The following is an 18,497-nucleotide window of genomic DNA, read 5'->3' as shown; positions in this document are numbered from 1 at the left end:
TCATGGTGACAAGATGTACCTGGAAAGAATGCATGATATCACACCTCAAGCTATTCATGCTATCACCAGTTTTTGCAACATCAGAGAAGTGCCAGCCCTAAGGAAGATCATCAAAACTGAAATGACCAAGCTCACCAGTTCAGTGAGCGACTCATGAGGAATGACTGTTAATTCCATCAAGGATGACCTTGTGAAATATGTGTGCATGGTGATTGGATACCGGACGTTCCATGCCAATAGAATTAACTCTGTATCTATTGTAGCGATAAATGCCGCTTACCAGATGATCAAGGAAGATGCATCATTCGACCTCTGCACCAGTATGCAAACACAACTCCTGTTGAATCTAAAATCAATCAAACAGGATAATGCATTGAAATTCAAGTTTGGTCAGCTACTGGTTGGACTATTCTTTTATTTCCAAGGTTACTTTCCAAGAGTGGGAGACATTCAGTGGTCTACGGACCAACTGGTTACCAAGTAGATCAAAGAAAGCCTACAAGTAGTTGGAACTGGCTACCTTGAAGTTCTGAACAAGTACTTTGATGAGTTTAGAAGCAAGATGAGTATGAGGATGAGGATATCTAATGACATTGTCAAGAAATATGAAGATGATATCTACTTTATCATCAATGTGGATGAATGCATAATGGAGGCCGTTGAGCCTAGATAGGAAGAAGTGGAGCCTATGGGTTATGAGGTGATGTATGATATGTTGGACGGGTATGCTTCTACCCTAATTGCCTTACCCCTATATCCCAAGGCAAAGAGAACTGGCACCTATCTTGAAAGGGTTACACCGGTTACATAACCACCAGCAAAGAAAGGAAAGGTAGTGCCTTCAACATCGGCACCGGTTACTGGAGCCAGTCCCAAAGTGACCAAGCAGTCACTTGCAAAGAAGAAACCGGAAGCGGCACCTACTAAAGTCTTCAAGAGGAAAAGAAAGACAAGGAATAACTCACTGGACTCAGAAGAAATTGTCTGAGGAAAAACCCAAGAAGACAAGACAAGCAAAGAAAAAGACAAAGAATGAACCGGTATCATCAACACCGGTAAATATTGACCTTTCTTCTTACAAACCTTTGACACATTGTCAAAGAACCATCAAAAATATTAGGAGAAAAGTGTTGAACGATTTGATTGATTGTTTTGATGATTTTAATGATGATGAAAAGGAAGCAGTTGAAAAAGAAATCATTCAGTATTTATGTGTTAATGACCGGTCACCTTCAGAAATTAGATTTGAGACACTAGATTCTTTTTATAACTCCTTAGACAATAAATGGCCCATTCCCATAGAAAAAGAACAGGAAATGAGAGAGACAATTTTTTCTCAACATTTTCCTGACGTATCAAATTCAGAACTGTTTGAAGTTATGAATAAATATAAAGGCCTCTTCTTCATGAGAAGAATAAGACTCCTATTGCTGGAAGGAAAGAGTCAAGAAGTGATCAAGAATAAACACACTCTTTCTCTAGAAGCTTTGAAGATGCATCAAGTGGCTGAAGACAATAGGAAGGCTGAGCAAGAACCAACAATAACTAAACTGAATGAAGTGTTTGATAATGAAGGAAACCCGATTACCGAACTGACAGACACCATTGATGTCGATGCTTTGGATGGAGAGGATGTTTCTCAAGGTACACCATCAGAATCAACCGGATAGGAGAAGCAGGCAGAACATGTAGAAAAGAAAAAGGAAGCAGAGGGCAAAAAGGAGGAAGCAAAGAAGCAAGCGAAGAAGAAGAAAGCAGAAAACGAAAAGAAGAAGGAGGAAGAGGAGAAGAAGAAGGATGAAGAGGAGAAAATGAAGAAGGATGAAGAGGAGAAAAAGAAGAAGGATGAAGAGGAGAAGAAGAAAAAGGAAGAGGAGAAGAAGAAGAAGGATGAAGAGGAGAAAAAGAAGAAGAATGAAGAGGAGAAGAAGAAAAAGGAAGAAGACAAGAAGAAGGAAGAAGAAGGAAGAAGATGAGGAGAAACAGAAATAGGAAGAAAGGAGAAAAGAAGAAGAGAACAAAAGAAAGGAAGAGGAGAAAAGGAAGGAAGAGGAGAAGAGAAAGGAAGTAGAAAAGAAGAAGGAAGAGGAAGAAAAGGAAGAGGAGAAGAGGAAAGAAGTGGGGAAGAAGAAAAGAGAAAAGAAGTGAAGAAGAAGAAAGCAAAGGAGGACAAGGAAGCTAAAGTGGCAAAGAGCATGCAGATGGAGACACCAAAGGCAACTGGTAGTCAAGCCAAACCAGTTGACCTCACTAGTCTAATTGACCTCCAGTATGCAAGTGAAATAGAGCTGCTACAGAGCATCAAGGTTGCTCAAGAACACCTTGAAGTGATACGGAGGAAAAATGAGCAAGATGTGATCCAAGCTCCAGTGGACACTGTTACCAGTTTGTTACCCGGCACAAACCTCCCCTGTGCTGACTCTTCATTGGCACAATTGAAGCTCCTATGCACAATAGTGGATGATTAGGTGCAGAGCCTAGAAGAGGTAGCAAAGGAAAATGCCAAGAAAGAGCATCAAAAGGCTCTCAACATTGTCCTGGTGAAGAAGCTTAATGGGCTTCGGTCAGAACTGCAAAAAGCACAGAAGGATATAAGGAATGCTTTGGATGAGGGAAATGTACTACTAAGTAAGATTTTCCAACCCCATCTCTTCTATGATGATGTGCTTATACAGAAGCAAAAGCTACAAACTGACTTGCAGTTATATATGAGCACCTTCAAGCTGTTGTATGACTCTTTTACAAGTTATGGGCAAACTGTTCACCGGTTTCACATCCAGTTTGCCAAAATAGAGTTGGAAATAAGCAACCGGACTCAAGATTTGTAGGAACTCCAACTGGTTCTGCTCCCACGCCTATAGATACTTCAGAAATGTTATTTAAATCTGGATGCCTTAATGGTGACTCAAGAGATGAGCACACTAGACGCCATGGAAGAACAGGTCTCCCAGATGCGACAGAGAAAGAAGTTGCAACCTCCCTACTTAAGTCCTGGTCTTTATCTATGAAACAATTTTTGCAGGACTTCAAATCAGTTTTTGACAAGTTTTATTCTTTACTATCATAAACACTTATTATTTTAATGAAACAGGGGTTCGTCTGCAATATTATTTTTGTCATTATTGGCAAAGGGGGAGAAGTACAAATTTTGAATGTTTTGATGTATACTTTCACGTTATTTATGTTAAGAAGTAGTAGACATTGTATTTTCTGCAAAAGGGATAGTGTATATGCTTAGGGGGAGTAATTTTGATTATGGTATATTTTTGTTGTAAAATGCGTAGATGTCAAAATTTCCTAAGTGTTGCCATCAATGCCAAAGGGGGAGATTGTTGGCATTTTTTATGATTATATTGTGATTGTCATTGATGGACACACACTTGCATTGAGATCACTTTTATATGTATGAGTTATGCTCAACCGGCAATTGTTCTCAACCGGTATGATGCATTATAGTCCTTAGACTATTGGTGTTTTGCAGAAAGTGTTTACCGATCTGAAGCGGTATGCTGACCCCAAGCGGTTTGAGGATCTCAAGCGGAACAAAGGATCAAAGCAGTAGAACACATATTTCCCAATCTTTATTTTGTCAAACCGGCAACCGGTATTTTGCTTAAACCGATATTTTGTATGAACCGGTAATACTCTATGATGAGTTACCAACCGGCATTTTGTGATGAGTTACCATCCACCGATTGTTTGATGGTGCCAACCCTTCAATGGTGCTTTTTGTGTCGTGTTACTAAATATGTCTAGATGCATTGAACCTAGGAAATTGTAATGTAGTCCTATTGGACCGACATGAAATCAGATTCCTTTATAAGGACATCATATCTAGGGTTTTAGGTTGTTGATGTTGTTGCTAGGGTTTAAGGTGGTTGATGAGTTAGAGAGAGTATGAATGTGTAGAAGAATGAAGTAATGCTAGAATGCATTAGGAACAAGCTATCAAGGATCTAATCAAGCAATCTGTGCTATTAGCTAGATTACCCACTTGTTGATTACTCACATCTTTGACAAGTCTAAAGCCCTTAACGGGGTAGGCCTAAAATCCTTTTGTAAATCCTCTAACAAGGTGGTTCACATCTGTGGATCTAAAATCCTCTAGCAAGGTAGTCTTTAATCGGACTTATCTCCTAACAGAGATTGAGATTCCTAACAGGATCTGTTCTAGTAAAGAACATTGTATGACCTTAACCGGCCTAGTTCCTATTCTGCAGATAGTTACTTGTGAGTTCCATCTCACCATGGTTTTTCCCATTTGGGTTTCCACATCAAAATCTCTGGTGTTATGGTGTTTGTGCTTCTGTGGGTGAATGCATTACTTGCTATTTGGTTTGCATGTGTGCTAACCAATTTGTTTGCTAAACTGTTTTACCGGTTTACTGTTAGTCTAGCAAAGTGTTTAAGTGCAAAGATTTTTGGAATACTAATTCACCCCCCCCCCCCCTCTTAGTATTCATCAAGTGCATCCTCTCATTACTAGGTATCTTGGATTGTAACACATCTCAAACCTTGTTATACCTCATCACGTCAAATTGTTGAAAAACACAAAAGCAATTCACAAAGAACTTTGTTGACATTCAACCTCCATTATTAGAGATCAATCTTCCACCAAACATTTCACAAAAACTTGTCTTCCATCAAACATCTCATCACCACCTCATAGTCACTTTCAAAAACATCAACTTTCAAAACCATGGCTCAAACAAGATCAATGAGAAATTGACAACCAGAAATTGAAGAGGAGGAAGAAAACCTCAATGATTTTCATGAGGCCTTTGGAGGAGGCACTAATGATGAAGAACCCAGCACTCCAACTCCAGAAGATATAGAAAGATAACAACATAATCCCAAATTCAACAGACTCTTTGATGAAATTCTTAGAAACAAGGCCGATGCTCATTTTTTGAAACTCACTCAAGAGTGTGCCAAACTTCCCTCCAACTTTGATACAACACAATTGCAATAAAAACTGAGCAACATAGCCATCATGATGGTGGAGGACGTAGAGACTACTTCCACTATGACCCTAATCATCAAGGGAATCCTCCTCCTCCTCCTCCTCCTCCTTCAGAAATAGATATGTTGAGGCAACAAGTAGAAAATATCGCCCAACAAATAAACAATGGTGTGAAGACCAATCGGTTCTCACATAACAACATTTTTCCCTATCCTTTTGATAGGAACATTCTTATGCCATATTTTCCTCGAGGGTTAGAAACACCCAAATTTGAAAAATATAGAGGCAAAGGAGATCCTAGGGACCATGCACAAGAATTTCACTTAGCTTGTTTAGAGGTGGTCTATGAGGACACGTATCTAATGCGCCTCTTTCCTCAAAGTTTGGGAGGCACAAACACACAATGGTTTTCATGACTTCCAAATGGCATTAGAACATTTGAAGAACTAGTCCAAAAATTAATCGCTCATTATGCACACAACATAGAACGTGATGTCACCATGGAAGATTTGTGCAACACCAAACAAAAACCAGGGGCGTTGTTCTCAAATTTCCTACAATAGTGGAGGCAACTATCTAGAAGATGCTCCCTTCATCTACCTGAGCAAGAACTAGTGGAAATTTTCATTTTCAACTTAAATGATGAAATGGAATTTCACTTGGATATGAAGGGTATAGAATCCTTTGAAGAAATGATCACTCAAGGACTCAAATGTGAAAGAGCCCTCATCAAAAAGGGAATTATCAAAATTTATAATGAACCCAAAAATAGTCTTTGTCCATATTATAATAGTGACAAACCAAAATTTTGGAACAATAACAAGAACATTGTCAATGATGGGATAGTGGATGCAAGAACAGTAAAAAATGCACAACCTGTGGTCAGGTTTGCAGGACAAAATCGCCCTCCTAACAACAACACCATCAATAATCCACAAAATCAAGGTCGAAATACACAACAAGAGGAACCAAAACAAAAGCAACAAAATGCACATATACACCCTTAGGGAAACCTATTGAAATGATCTTACACCAATTGATATCCTCCAATATTGTGACCTTACCAAAAACATCTAATTATGAGCCTCGGGTCAAGCCTCCATTGTGGTGAGATAATGAATATTGTGAATTTCACCAAGGAAGAGGGCATATAACAAGTAATTGCATCGACTAAAAGATCTTGTTCAGGATCTTATTGATAGAGGAGAAATTGAAATTGAAGGACATGACCCTAAAACATCCAATGATGATCATTTAATGTTTAATAATCCACTTCCATCACATGATCAAAGGGGTCCTTCCACCTTAGGGAGAAACAAAGATACCACAACCAATTATACACAAGATGCATACAATTATATTGTGAATCACCTTTATGATGTGGATGAACAAGTTGCAACTCTTACCATAAAAGATCCAAATCCTACATGCAACGTTGTTACATGTCATAGCAAGATTACTATTCAAGAGGCACCACAAGGAGTGACACCCCTCCCCAAACAATATAATCTTGTAGAGAAATTAAATAATATGCCAACCCTCATCTCCATATTAGAGCTTTTACACTTATCCCCCTCACATAAAACAATCTTGGATCAACCTCTCCAAGAAGTGTTTGTCCCTACCAACCTCAACATAGATCATTTTCAAGCCATGGTTGGTAGTCTAAAGTCATCACCATGTCTCACTTTTAATGAAAGTGACAACACATCCTTCCAACAACCCCATAATGCCTCCCTCCATATTGAAGGATTTGTAAAACAACATAGAATCAAGCGAGTCTTGATTGACAATGGAGTCAGCTTAAACATATGCACCTTGCAGCTAGTCACAACATTGGGTTATGCACTAGATTAGTGGATGTTAGCAAAAAGATAACCATCAAAGCATGTGATAATGCAGAATGTTCTTCTAGAGGAGCTGTTATATTAACAATCAGGTTGGGCCAGTGGTGAAGCATATAGTTTGCCAAGTTCTAGACCTTCCTTTGCCATGCAATCTATTGTTAGGAAGACCTTATATACATGACATGCAATTCGTTCCATCTACCTATCACCAATGTATCAAGTTTCAACATAATGGGGTAGAAATTACAATCCTTGGTGATGCTAATCCATTTGCATATTGTAATAATATTAACCATCAACCAGAGATTGTCATACCTAATAATAGAGAAGCTATCCCTTCCTCATTATATGTTAATCCAGCATCTCTTTCCAGCTTAACAACCCCTATACCAAAGAAGGAGAAATTGAAAATAAAAATGGCTAAGGAAGGTCCTAGGGAATATAATCTTAGCCAACTCTTTTGTGTTGGGCAGTTACTCACATCCCATAGTGCTTTGGGACCTTGCAAACAAGGATGATAAGAGCCCTTACAACCAGAGTTGAAACCAAGCAGCACCAACAACTCCATCAGCAGCACCAGCAACACCAATAGCATCAACAACCCCACCAGCAGTACCAACAACACCAGCAATCCCACCTCCAAAAGTACATAAGCCAGTAACTAATGCACTATTCAATTCAAAAGACATCCCAGCTTGGTACATTAATCAGATGCTAGAGAGTGATTTTGAGACAGACTCACATGAGTGGGAATGGGATTCAGTGCATTTAAATACTTCAGACAAGGAATAAATGTCACCTTCTCCACCTCATAAGGACATACCAATTTATGGAGAGGCATTGATTAAAACTTTTTCGGTTCCTGAGCTAGAAGCAACTTCCACAGGCCCTATGTCAAATCCTATGCCTGAATCCAACAATGAGAGTACCATCGACGAACTTCATGCCTCCATATTAACCCTCACTGATGCCTCCCACAAACTCAACATAATTGATGTAGTAATGCCTATCATTCATCCCAAACTCATTTAATGGGACTAGCCAAATCCCCCATGCCTTGACCATTTCCAAAACGATGAGGAATTCATAGACTTTCTAGAATTACAGGATAACATACCAAGCGGGGATCATAAAGTTGGGTTTGCCATTGAACTCAACAACGCAGCATACTTTGGGGAAGATGTCAAACCTTTCAATTGCAAAAATATTACACTAAAACAATGACCTTCTAGTGAAAACCACACAGTGGCACTTTTTGATCCGCAAAAAGTAAAAACAAAGAGTGTATCCAAAGGTGAAAACCTCTCTAAAGGATGAAAGGTTTGACATCCTCACCTTTAGTACCAATCAGGAGAGATCAACCATCCTAATAGAAGAAACAAAAGAATTCAATGTGGCCACTCCTAAGACTCCTCACAAAATACATTTGGCATCTCTATTAACGCTAGAAGAACAACCAAAATTTGTAGAATTCTTCCAGAAGTGCCAAATCAACTTTGCATGCTCTTATGCAGACATGCCCAACTTAGATCAAAATTTGGTCATGCATCAGCTAACTGTAGAAGAAGGAGATAAACCTGTCAAACAAAGGCTCAGAAAGATGCACCCACAGATTGTCATTCTTGCCAAGGCTGAAATTAAAAAGCTCTTGGATGTTGGTTTCATCAAACCAATTGATTATGCAGAGTGGATCTCCAATATTGTACCTATTGGAAAACCTAATGGGGTCATCTATATCTATACGGATTTCAGAGATTTAAACAAGGCATGTCCTAAAGATGAATTTCCCTTACCAAATATCGAGATTGTCGATCTAACAGCAAGTCATGCAATGCTTTCTCTTATGGATGGCTTTTCAGGGTACAACCAGATTAAAATTGCTCTAGAGGATCAACACAAAACTGCTTTCACATGTCCATGGGGAACATACTGTTGGAATGTGATGCCATTTGGTCTAAAGAATGTAGGGGCAACATATCAAAGAGCCATGACTACCATCTTTCATGATATGATGCACACCATAATGGAAGATTATGTGGATGATTTACTATCTAAATCATTAACAAGAGAGGGTCATCTTACAGTACTGGATAAAATCTTCAACAAATTGGAACAATACCATGTCTGTCTCAATCCAAAAAAATGTGTCTTTGGAGTAACTTCCAGGAAGCTCTTAATATACATTGTCTCAAGTAAAGGCATTGAGGTAGATCCTGTGAAAGTCAAGGCAATCATGGACATGCCACCTCCAAAGAATATCAGTCAATTGAGGACATTACAATGGCAGCTACAATCAATTCGGTGATTCATTGCACAATTGGCTGATAAATGTCATCCCTTCACCCATTTGTTACATAAAAATATCTGCTTTCAATGGGATACAAAATGCCAGCAAGTATTCCAAATGCTTAAAGACTTCCTAATGAATGCACCATTGTTGATTCCACCAGATCCAAGTAGGCCTCTATTGTTATACATTTCAACTACAACCATGACATTAGGAGTATTGCTTGCATAGCATAATTTGGGAGGAAAAGAGTGCGTTGTCTACTACATCTCTTGAACACTGGTAGGCTATGAACTCAATTACACTCCTATTGAGAGAGCTTGTCTAGCAGTTATCTTGGCAGCCACCAAATTAAGGCACTACAATTTAACACACAAAGTACAACTCATTGCCAAGATAGATCCACTCAAGTACCTACTCAGCAAGGCAGCATTGACAGGCCACTTGGCCAAATAGTTTATGATCTTGAGTGAATTTGATATTGAGTATGTGGACCGCAATGCTCAAGGGGTAGGTTATTGTAGATCAGTTGGTTGATGAACCACTCAAAGGCGACCATCCTCTTATTTCCAACTCTCCAGATGACAAAATTTTCATAATCACAGCTACACAACCTTGGAAGCTATATTTTGATGGCTCATACACCAAACATGGCTCGGGGGTAGGTATTTGTTTTTATCACACCTCAAAGTGACAGCATCCTGAAGTCAAACATGCTCACTTTCCCATGCACAAATAATATAGCAGAATATGAGGCCTTGATCACAGGACTCAGATTGGTGACACAATGGAATCTAAAAGAGATACAAATATATGGAGATTCCCCGCTAGTCATCCAATAAGTCACTGATGAATATCAAACAAAGGATGATAAGCTCATGTCGTATAAAAGGATGGTGGATAGTTTCAAATAATCATTTACAACTATCACATTTGAGCAAGTACCAAGAGATCAGAATTGAGTTGCTGACGCAATGGCTACAATTGCATCTCTCTTAGATCTTCCACAAAATTCGACATGCTATGAGTTCTTGGAAGAACAACCTTGGATCCCCGTTTATGATATCCCTGAAACTGAAATGATATGTCACCTTGTCAGTTCTAACTTCCCATGGTACGGTGAGTTCTTCACTTACCTACGTGACCACACACTTCCCCCTAACCAATCAAACAACCAACAAAAAACCTTTATCCTTCAAACCGCTAGATACACCATCATTGTCGAAACCCTATACAGATGAAGTCTATATGGTACTCTCCTTCGATGTTTGGAACAAGATGAGATAACAAAAGCCTTGGAAGAGGTACATGAAGGAATTTGTGGGGCTCACTCAAGCGGTCCTTCATGAGCAAAGTAAATCATGCAAACCGGATACTATTGACCCTCCATGGAGAAAGACTCCTACCATTTTATCAAAAAGTACAAAAAGTTACAAGTTCACAGAGATCTGATGCATGCCCCAGCACATGAATTGCAACCTATCACAACGCCATGGCCCTTTTGTCAATGGGGACTTGACCTTGTGGGTAAAATCCATCCATCTTCATCCAATAGTCATAAATTTATCATACCGCCACAGAATACTTCACAAAGTGGATCATATTCATTCTACTCACCCAAGTCACCAGTAAGCAGATCACCTCATTCATCCTTAATTACATCATCTGTCAGTATGGTGTACCCATGTCCATCATCACAGATAATGGGCTCCCTTTTAAAAATCAAGATATTCATGAACTCTATGAGAAATTTCATATCCAACACTATGTTTCCACCCCATATTACCCATAAGGAAATGGTCAAGTTGAAGCATCAAATAAGAATATATTGAGGATCCTCAAAAAGACAACCAATGATGTTGGTTGTGATTGGCACATTAGATTGAATCCGACACTATGGGCATATTGGACTAGCATTCGACCCCCTATAGGCGCAACCCCCTACTCTTTGGTTTATGAAGCAGAAGCCATCTTGCCTATTGAGGTTGAATTACCATCTCTATGGATCTCCTTGCACAATCTAATAGATGATGAAGCATACCGAGTCTCACATCTTGAGGACTTGGAATTGCTTGATGAAAAGTGACAAGCTGCCTACAATCACCTAAAAGCCTATCAGCGGCGCATGAGCAGAAGCTATAATCATCAGGTCAAACCTTGCACATTTCAAGAAGGAGATCTTGTTCTCAAGGAGAATCCTTACAATCAATAGAACAAAGAACATTAGGGCAAGTTTGAATCCAATTGGTTGGGTCCATATGTCATCACTGTCGTATTCGGGTTTGGGGCATATCAGTTAGCAACTTTAGAAGGAGAACCACTAGCAGATCCAATCAACAACATGCATCTAAAAAGGTTTCATACATAGGTTGTGAAAAGCATTAGGCTCCTCCAATATCAGAAAATACCAAAAACATTCAGAAAATAGTCCTGAACAAAAATACAAAAAATTCAAGAAAATAGTAAAGAAAAATCATTCATCCAAATGGTGAAAACCACTCTGGTGGCACCTTGGGTAAGTACGTTGGTGAAAACCTGGCAAATAGGTACCATTCATAAAGGTTACAGCTCCATTATCTTTCAGACTTATTGCGATCACATCCATTCATCAATCATTTATACCATGGCTTGTTATTGATCTGCAATCAAGGTTATTACTTCATGTGTCCAGCATCATGCTTTCATAGCAACATCTAACTGGGAGCAAAATTTTCTTAAACCTACTGATGGGAGTGGGTTCTCCATTTCTTGTGATTCATTGAGTGTCTCATTCAAAAATGTCTCAAAATAATACCAAAAACATTCCTAAAAACTCAAAAAATCCCAAAAACATTTGCAAAAATCCTAAAGAAAATACCAAAAATATTTACAACATTCCAAAAATCCAAAAAATATGACAAAAACATCAAAATCAATCAAAAATATTCCAAAGCATATTTTTTCTTGTATATACACATTGCAACAGACACCAAACACAACATTTTGAGCTACTCAAACAATGACCACTTATCAAATCAACCAACCAATCAAACATCTACACATAATTGTCTTCACAAGGATACATCCTTCCTCACAAACAAGACACGGTAATATTTTCTTTGACAAGAAAATTTGGTTTGGCTCATAAGTACTTGGTCGATTGGTTATTTATTTATTTATATCAAGTTCCTACGCTACTCCAGGATATCCACAAGTAATTAGAGTAGTCAGGATGGCTCCTGGTGTCTTTTTCTTTTTTTGTTGTCTGCGGATTGTTCCAATGAAGTTTTGGGGCATATACTAATGGTGTCTACATGGGAATTTCACTAAGCTATGTGATCCTATGCAAAAATATAGTCATGGATCACTATGGCTTACTAACTATAGCGTATACCTTGACCATTTGTACATGAACCAGAATGGAGGGGAACTTTCCTTGTCTGTGATATTTCCTTACACGTGAAACGCTCAAACTTGGTTTCTGCTACCTCGGCTAAGATCGATACTACCATGCTCGATGATGAAAATTAAGCACTATGAATAATCCATGGATCGCCATCTCATCTATATATATATATATTACATTCAGTTACATTCCATACATCCAAAAATCCATATCGGTGCATATCATTCATACATAGTCATGACAAAGGATACTCTATTTTTTGATCCTCTTTCACAGGAATGAGTCCTAGATCCTACATACCTTCTATCTAGATTGAACCCCCCCTCACCCTCCCATCAACCTAATCAAGCCACTTTCATCACCGTCCATCTCTAAATAGGAGGGGTTGTGTTTCCCATCCTAGGTCATCCTATAAGAAAAAAAAGTTACTATGTCTACACAGGTACATCGACTCATGCACACCTAGACTATCAATAGATATTTTTTTATCAAATATCTTCAGGTCTCATCAGGTAATCAATTCTGGCAATCCTAGACTACACAGGCATTTACATCAATTGCCTAGTCTCAATAGGTGTGCTAAGTCCAGCAAATGCCACAAACAACCTACAACGCAAACACTATCAACTGATCAAACAATCAAACACAATCAAAGAAGACAATTACATCAATTTTCTAAGTCTCAACGAGTATTTTTCTTCAGATACCTTGACTTCATCGGGCAATTACAACAATTGTCTAAGTCACAATAGGTCAATTTGACTCACTTACTTAGAATTTATCCTGTCCAAGTGAACAACTAACATCAACTGTCATTCTTTGACTAAACCGAGGCAATTCAACCGATTGCACCAGATTGTCCAATAATTTTGATCAATTGTATAGTATCAATCAAAAGCACAAACACTACATTTGCACCGTGACCCCCGTGTACTTTCGAGGCTTGCCCTTTCTCCATTTTACCCTTGTTTTCCTCCATTCTTTCACCATTATTTTTAATTTCTTATATTATACCTCCCCCCAAATTCTTTCTCTTTTTCGAAAGATTGCCCGATTTTTTTAAAAAAATCGGCCCATCTCTCGAGGGGGCATACCACCCACTAAATTAACATTTCTGGGGCATATTTCTCATACATATCTTTCTTTCTTTGAAACAACGTGATAAACCATGCCATCTCAAAGAGGAGCAAATGTAGACACATAAATCTATCCACTTAATTAAATGAATATTTAGTATATATTTTATTATTTAACCATCAGTCAACAATTAATTAAAATGATATTCAATTTATTCATCTTCAACCTCTTCTTCTATAAATTAAATAAATAATTCATTAAACCATACTCTAACAATTAATTAAATGAATAAAGCATATTTCTTTAGTTTAACCCCTTTCCTCATTTAAATAAATAAATAAATATTTATTTAAAATCCTCCCCCCCACTTGCATTCTCCTACAAATGCAAGTTGCACCAATAAATAGATTTTATTTCTAAATAAAATCCTATTTTCTCTCACCCACCAAACCCACTTGCATCCTAAAACCCTTCTAGATTCTTCTAATCCATTCCAAAATATCCTAATCCCCCTCCCTAATTATTGTCACATTCCTAAGCAAAGAGAAGTCACTTCTCAAAGCCCGTAAAGTTTTTGAAATACATTAAAGGTTTTTTATCCTCCAACAAGTTAACCCCCAAAGTCTTCCAAACCATTTATGGCTCTTACATAACCATTAATGGTTAAAATCAACTCACCCACATGGTTAGAAGCTTTTTCATCTAACTCAACCCTCATTTAACTCATGGGTCTCTTCAAGCATTCATTTATTTGACCATGGTTATCCCCACTAACTCTTGCACAAGAGTTGATCCATCGGATAAAGGCATTATTCATTGGATAAAAGTTTTATTCACTAACTCAAGCCTAACCAAACCCTCCCAAGGTAACCTTCATGTCATCTCAAGCATTTAATGTTTCTTCTCTGTAGAGCCCCTCCCTGATCAAACTTTGGTTAACTTAGTTGACCATGGTTGACCATATTAATAAATGCTATAATTCAATAGGATGGGCTATGTTAGATGGATAGATTAGTGGGAAAAATAATTGAACCAGGTTATGGAGTCATTATACCTTGTGGTGCACATTTTGATGTGTTATGGATTTAGATCCTATATGATCCACTGATTTGATAATCTTGATATGACGTATGTCAGCTATCTCTGAATTTGCAGTACTTCATTATGATATTAGAAAACATGGATGCATGTCGTATTAATGATTGATTTTTCATGAGGATTATGATGATGCCTTTTGAGTAAATTATTTTATGTAGATTTTATTGGATAAATGATAAATTGATCGTTATGGTTGAAATTGTATGCAAAGTGTCTGAATGGTATTCTTTTCACATGTTGATATTAAATGTGATTATTTGGGGTTACTAATGTGAAAAGTGAGATGTGCAGGAAAACTAATCCATGTGACCATGGAAACTATTCAGAGAATCAAGCCTAAACCTGTCATGCCCAAACTTTTGGGCAAAACACAACCGACAATTTATTTTTTTAAGCACTTAATTACATGCATTCATTTACTTAAATAGTTGTGACAACTTAACAGTTTGTTCTAAACGAAATCTTAATTGATATTAAATACTAACATAACAATTATGACAACTTCTATTATCAAGCAGAGCAAATAATTTTCATGAGGGTGTTATTAAGTTCTCTCGAAAGTTCCTTTCATTTCAGTTGCGCTTTTTAGTACTTATTTGGATCCATTTCTACTAAACAGACATTAATATAATGATCGGGTTTGATATCAATTATTTACTAAATGTTAACACTATTGCTATTTCATTTCATTAATATTGCCTAATTGAGTAGATACAATTAAGGTGCCAAACATCATTAAGTTAATTAAATTGTCCGATGAAAGACTCCACTTGGGATAATAAGGTACGTCTGGCTTAGTCCCTTAATTTTTTATTGAGAAATTTTATTACAATATCCTCTTAAATTATTTATTTTACTATGTTGAATCATTCCGTTTAATTATAAAAATAAAACCATTTTGATCTCTAAAATGAATTAAAATAATTTAAATCAAGTTTATATATTACTTTTTCTAACATCAACTATTTAATATTTTGCTTCTATTAATCCCATTACCCCTTGCTTTAATTTCAACCGATTGAACTTCTAAACTATGTTTATCCAAATATGATAATAATAATGTTGTAAGATATTTCATTATATTTTCCATTAAAAATCCCCTAAAAGGTTAACCTCCAAAATTAATTAGAATTTTAAGCATTTTTTTATTTATTTTTAAATATGCCCTCTTAACTATTTAAACATTTATAAAATATAAACACCTAATAAAATAATTAACTCTTCAATTTGTCCTATACATTATATATAAATGCACATTTAACATTGATAAAAAGAAATTAAGGTTGGTAAATAAACTAATTAAATTCAGGACAATTTTTTTTTTTTTTTCACTTACATAATTTTAAACTATATATATATATATGTATGTATATTTAAAATACACATATGATTACATATATATTTATCTAATATACACTTATATATTTAAAGTGAGGTTTATCCCCCTTTTAGTTAAACATACCTAAATTTACCATGATACCCATAAACCCCAAATCTGTTTTAATCATTACAAAAAGCCTCTCTTATTTTTTTTTATTTTTTTTTATAGATTTGTTTTTTTTAAAAAGATTTTGTTTTGTAATAATATTTTTTTATAAATAAAGTTTTAAATAGTATTTTTTATTTTATTTTTTTGCTTTATTTAAAAAGTGCAATTATATATTTTGATATATGAATATGTTGGTTTAAGTTTATATATATAGATATATTTCAAACAAATAAGTTTATTATTAAGTAATGAATTCATTTAAACATTTTATATATATATATATATATATATATATATATATATATATATATATATATTGGACAATAAATTTATTTCTGTTTATATCTGAGAAATGAATTTTTTAAATATTCAATATAGGCATGAAAAGCTGTTTATGTATATGTGGTGTCTAGGACAAAAGCTTTCTATGAAAAAGCTTTCTGAGAAAAATATAAAAGCTGAAACATATTTAGCAGATTGGATAATTTCAGCAGATTGGAATCATTGTATTTATTTCCTTTTTATCAAAATCCTAGTTGCTAAAAGAAATAGATAGGTTATTTAAATATTGATTTACTATCGACAAAAATATAGTAAAAAGCATAATTAAATCAGTTAGAATAGCAACTTTAGAATTTCTATTTATTTCATTTAATCTGTTTAACTATAGATTTTATTCTCTGTAACTGAACAAATGACAGTATTTAATAATTTTAACAGCAACTATATAAATGTCCAATTTAATAAATTTAACAGCAACTAGATAAATCTAGACTAAAATAAAACTTTAGAAATGACTATAATAAATCTATTTTTTATTTTATTTTCTGCAATAAACAAAATGACATATTTAAATAAAACTAAACATGACATTTCCATGTATAGATCTAAATTTTAGATTTTATTTTATTTTCCAACCTACTACATGCAGGTAGATCTATTCCATTTCTTTTCTAATATCTTGATTTTAAATGCATAAAGGGAATGAATACATTTCTTTCTTTTCAAAGCATCTTATACACAACAAATATTTATTTCAAAACTAAAAACCAGAAATAATCATTTCTTTTCTGCAATATAACATAAATAAATATCACATATCTTTAAAACATATTCCGAAGTCTTTATTGTCAGTTTACAAATAGGTCTCTCATTTCAAATAGATGAGGACTTTCAAAGAATATTAATTGCATTTACAACATTTTTTTGCAACAATTAACTCCATCCATAGCTACATGTCCTGATATTTTCTTCTAACAACCTGCAAATAAAACAAAGAGATGACCATAGAGTGCTCACCTCCCAGCCTAGGCTAACTAGTAGCCACCCCCGAGCTCGGAGAACCAAGCCCTAGACAGGCAACAAACATGCAAACACAAAAGACAGAATAATACACAACTCAAACACAACCCCAACCCGGGCTACACTGCACCACACATTGGTGATATCTTTTCAAGGGTGGTAGTGGACCAAGTACCGTGAGGAGACTGCAAGTATGGTAAGACAAATAGCCACCTCATGGCAAACCAAAACATATAGCCACCTCATGGCAAACTAAATACATCAAGTATAACATAAATCAACCCTTTATTCCTTATGCCCCCCAAAGCATTCATGCCTTATTTCCCTCCTTATGACCCCCAATGCATAAACAAGCCATGCAGCAAGGGTCACATGAATTCCCTTGTGATCGCTCTCATAACGAGAGTCTCTCACTCGAGGGCTGTCACTTCTACCACCCACAAGATCCTCCTCTCTCCCAAGAGTAGGAGATCTTGATTACTCCCAAACACACATACAAAGTATAAACAAATTTCCAAATAAATCTCCAAGAGAACATGCATGAAAACAAATCTTTTTCCCAAACATTACTTACTAACACATGCAATAAGAAATCCATTATGTGATGAATACGACCAACCTTAATCTGCCCAAAGGTAGGATTGTTTTGTTGAGGATGAGCAGCCCAATTCCACGGCTCTTCACTTTCTACCCTTAGCTAAAATTCTCAAACCAAATTCATTCTTTTTCTTTACAAAATTCTTTTGTCTCCAAAAATGGAGAGTGGGTGATTACCCTCAAATTTTCCAATTCTTGCTTAAGAAGCTCATTCTTTGAGTTCTCACAAGTTTCTAAAAACCAAAAAGGAAAGTAAGGTAGAATGGGAAAAAGACTCATTCGAAAAGGAAAGTTTACAACTAAGATCAAACTTCAAATTTTAATTTTCGCACAACTCAGAAAAGCCAATTTTTAAAGTGTCAAAAAGGTCACTTAAAAGTAGAAACTTGCCTAAAATTACCCCTAACCCCTAGGTATACCTTATGGGCTTTAGGAAACCCTATTAAACTACC

Source organism: Cryptomeria japonica, chromosome 10 (assembly GCF_030272615.1).
Source record: "Cryptomeria japonica chromosome 10, Sugi_1.0, whole genome shotgun sequence".
Taxonomy (NCBI): Eukaryota; Viridiplantae; Streptophyta; class Pinopsida; order Cupressales; family Cupressaceae; genus Cryptomeria; species Cryptomeria japonica.
Note: the sequence above shows the minus strand (reverse complement) of the source record.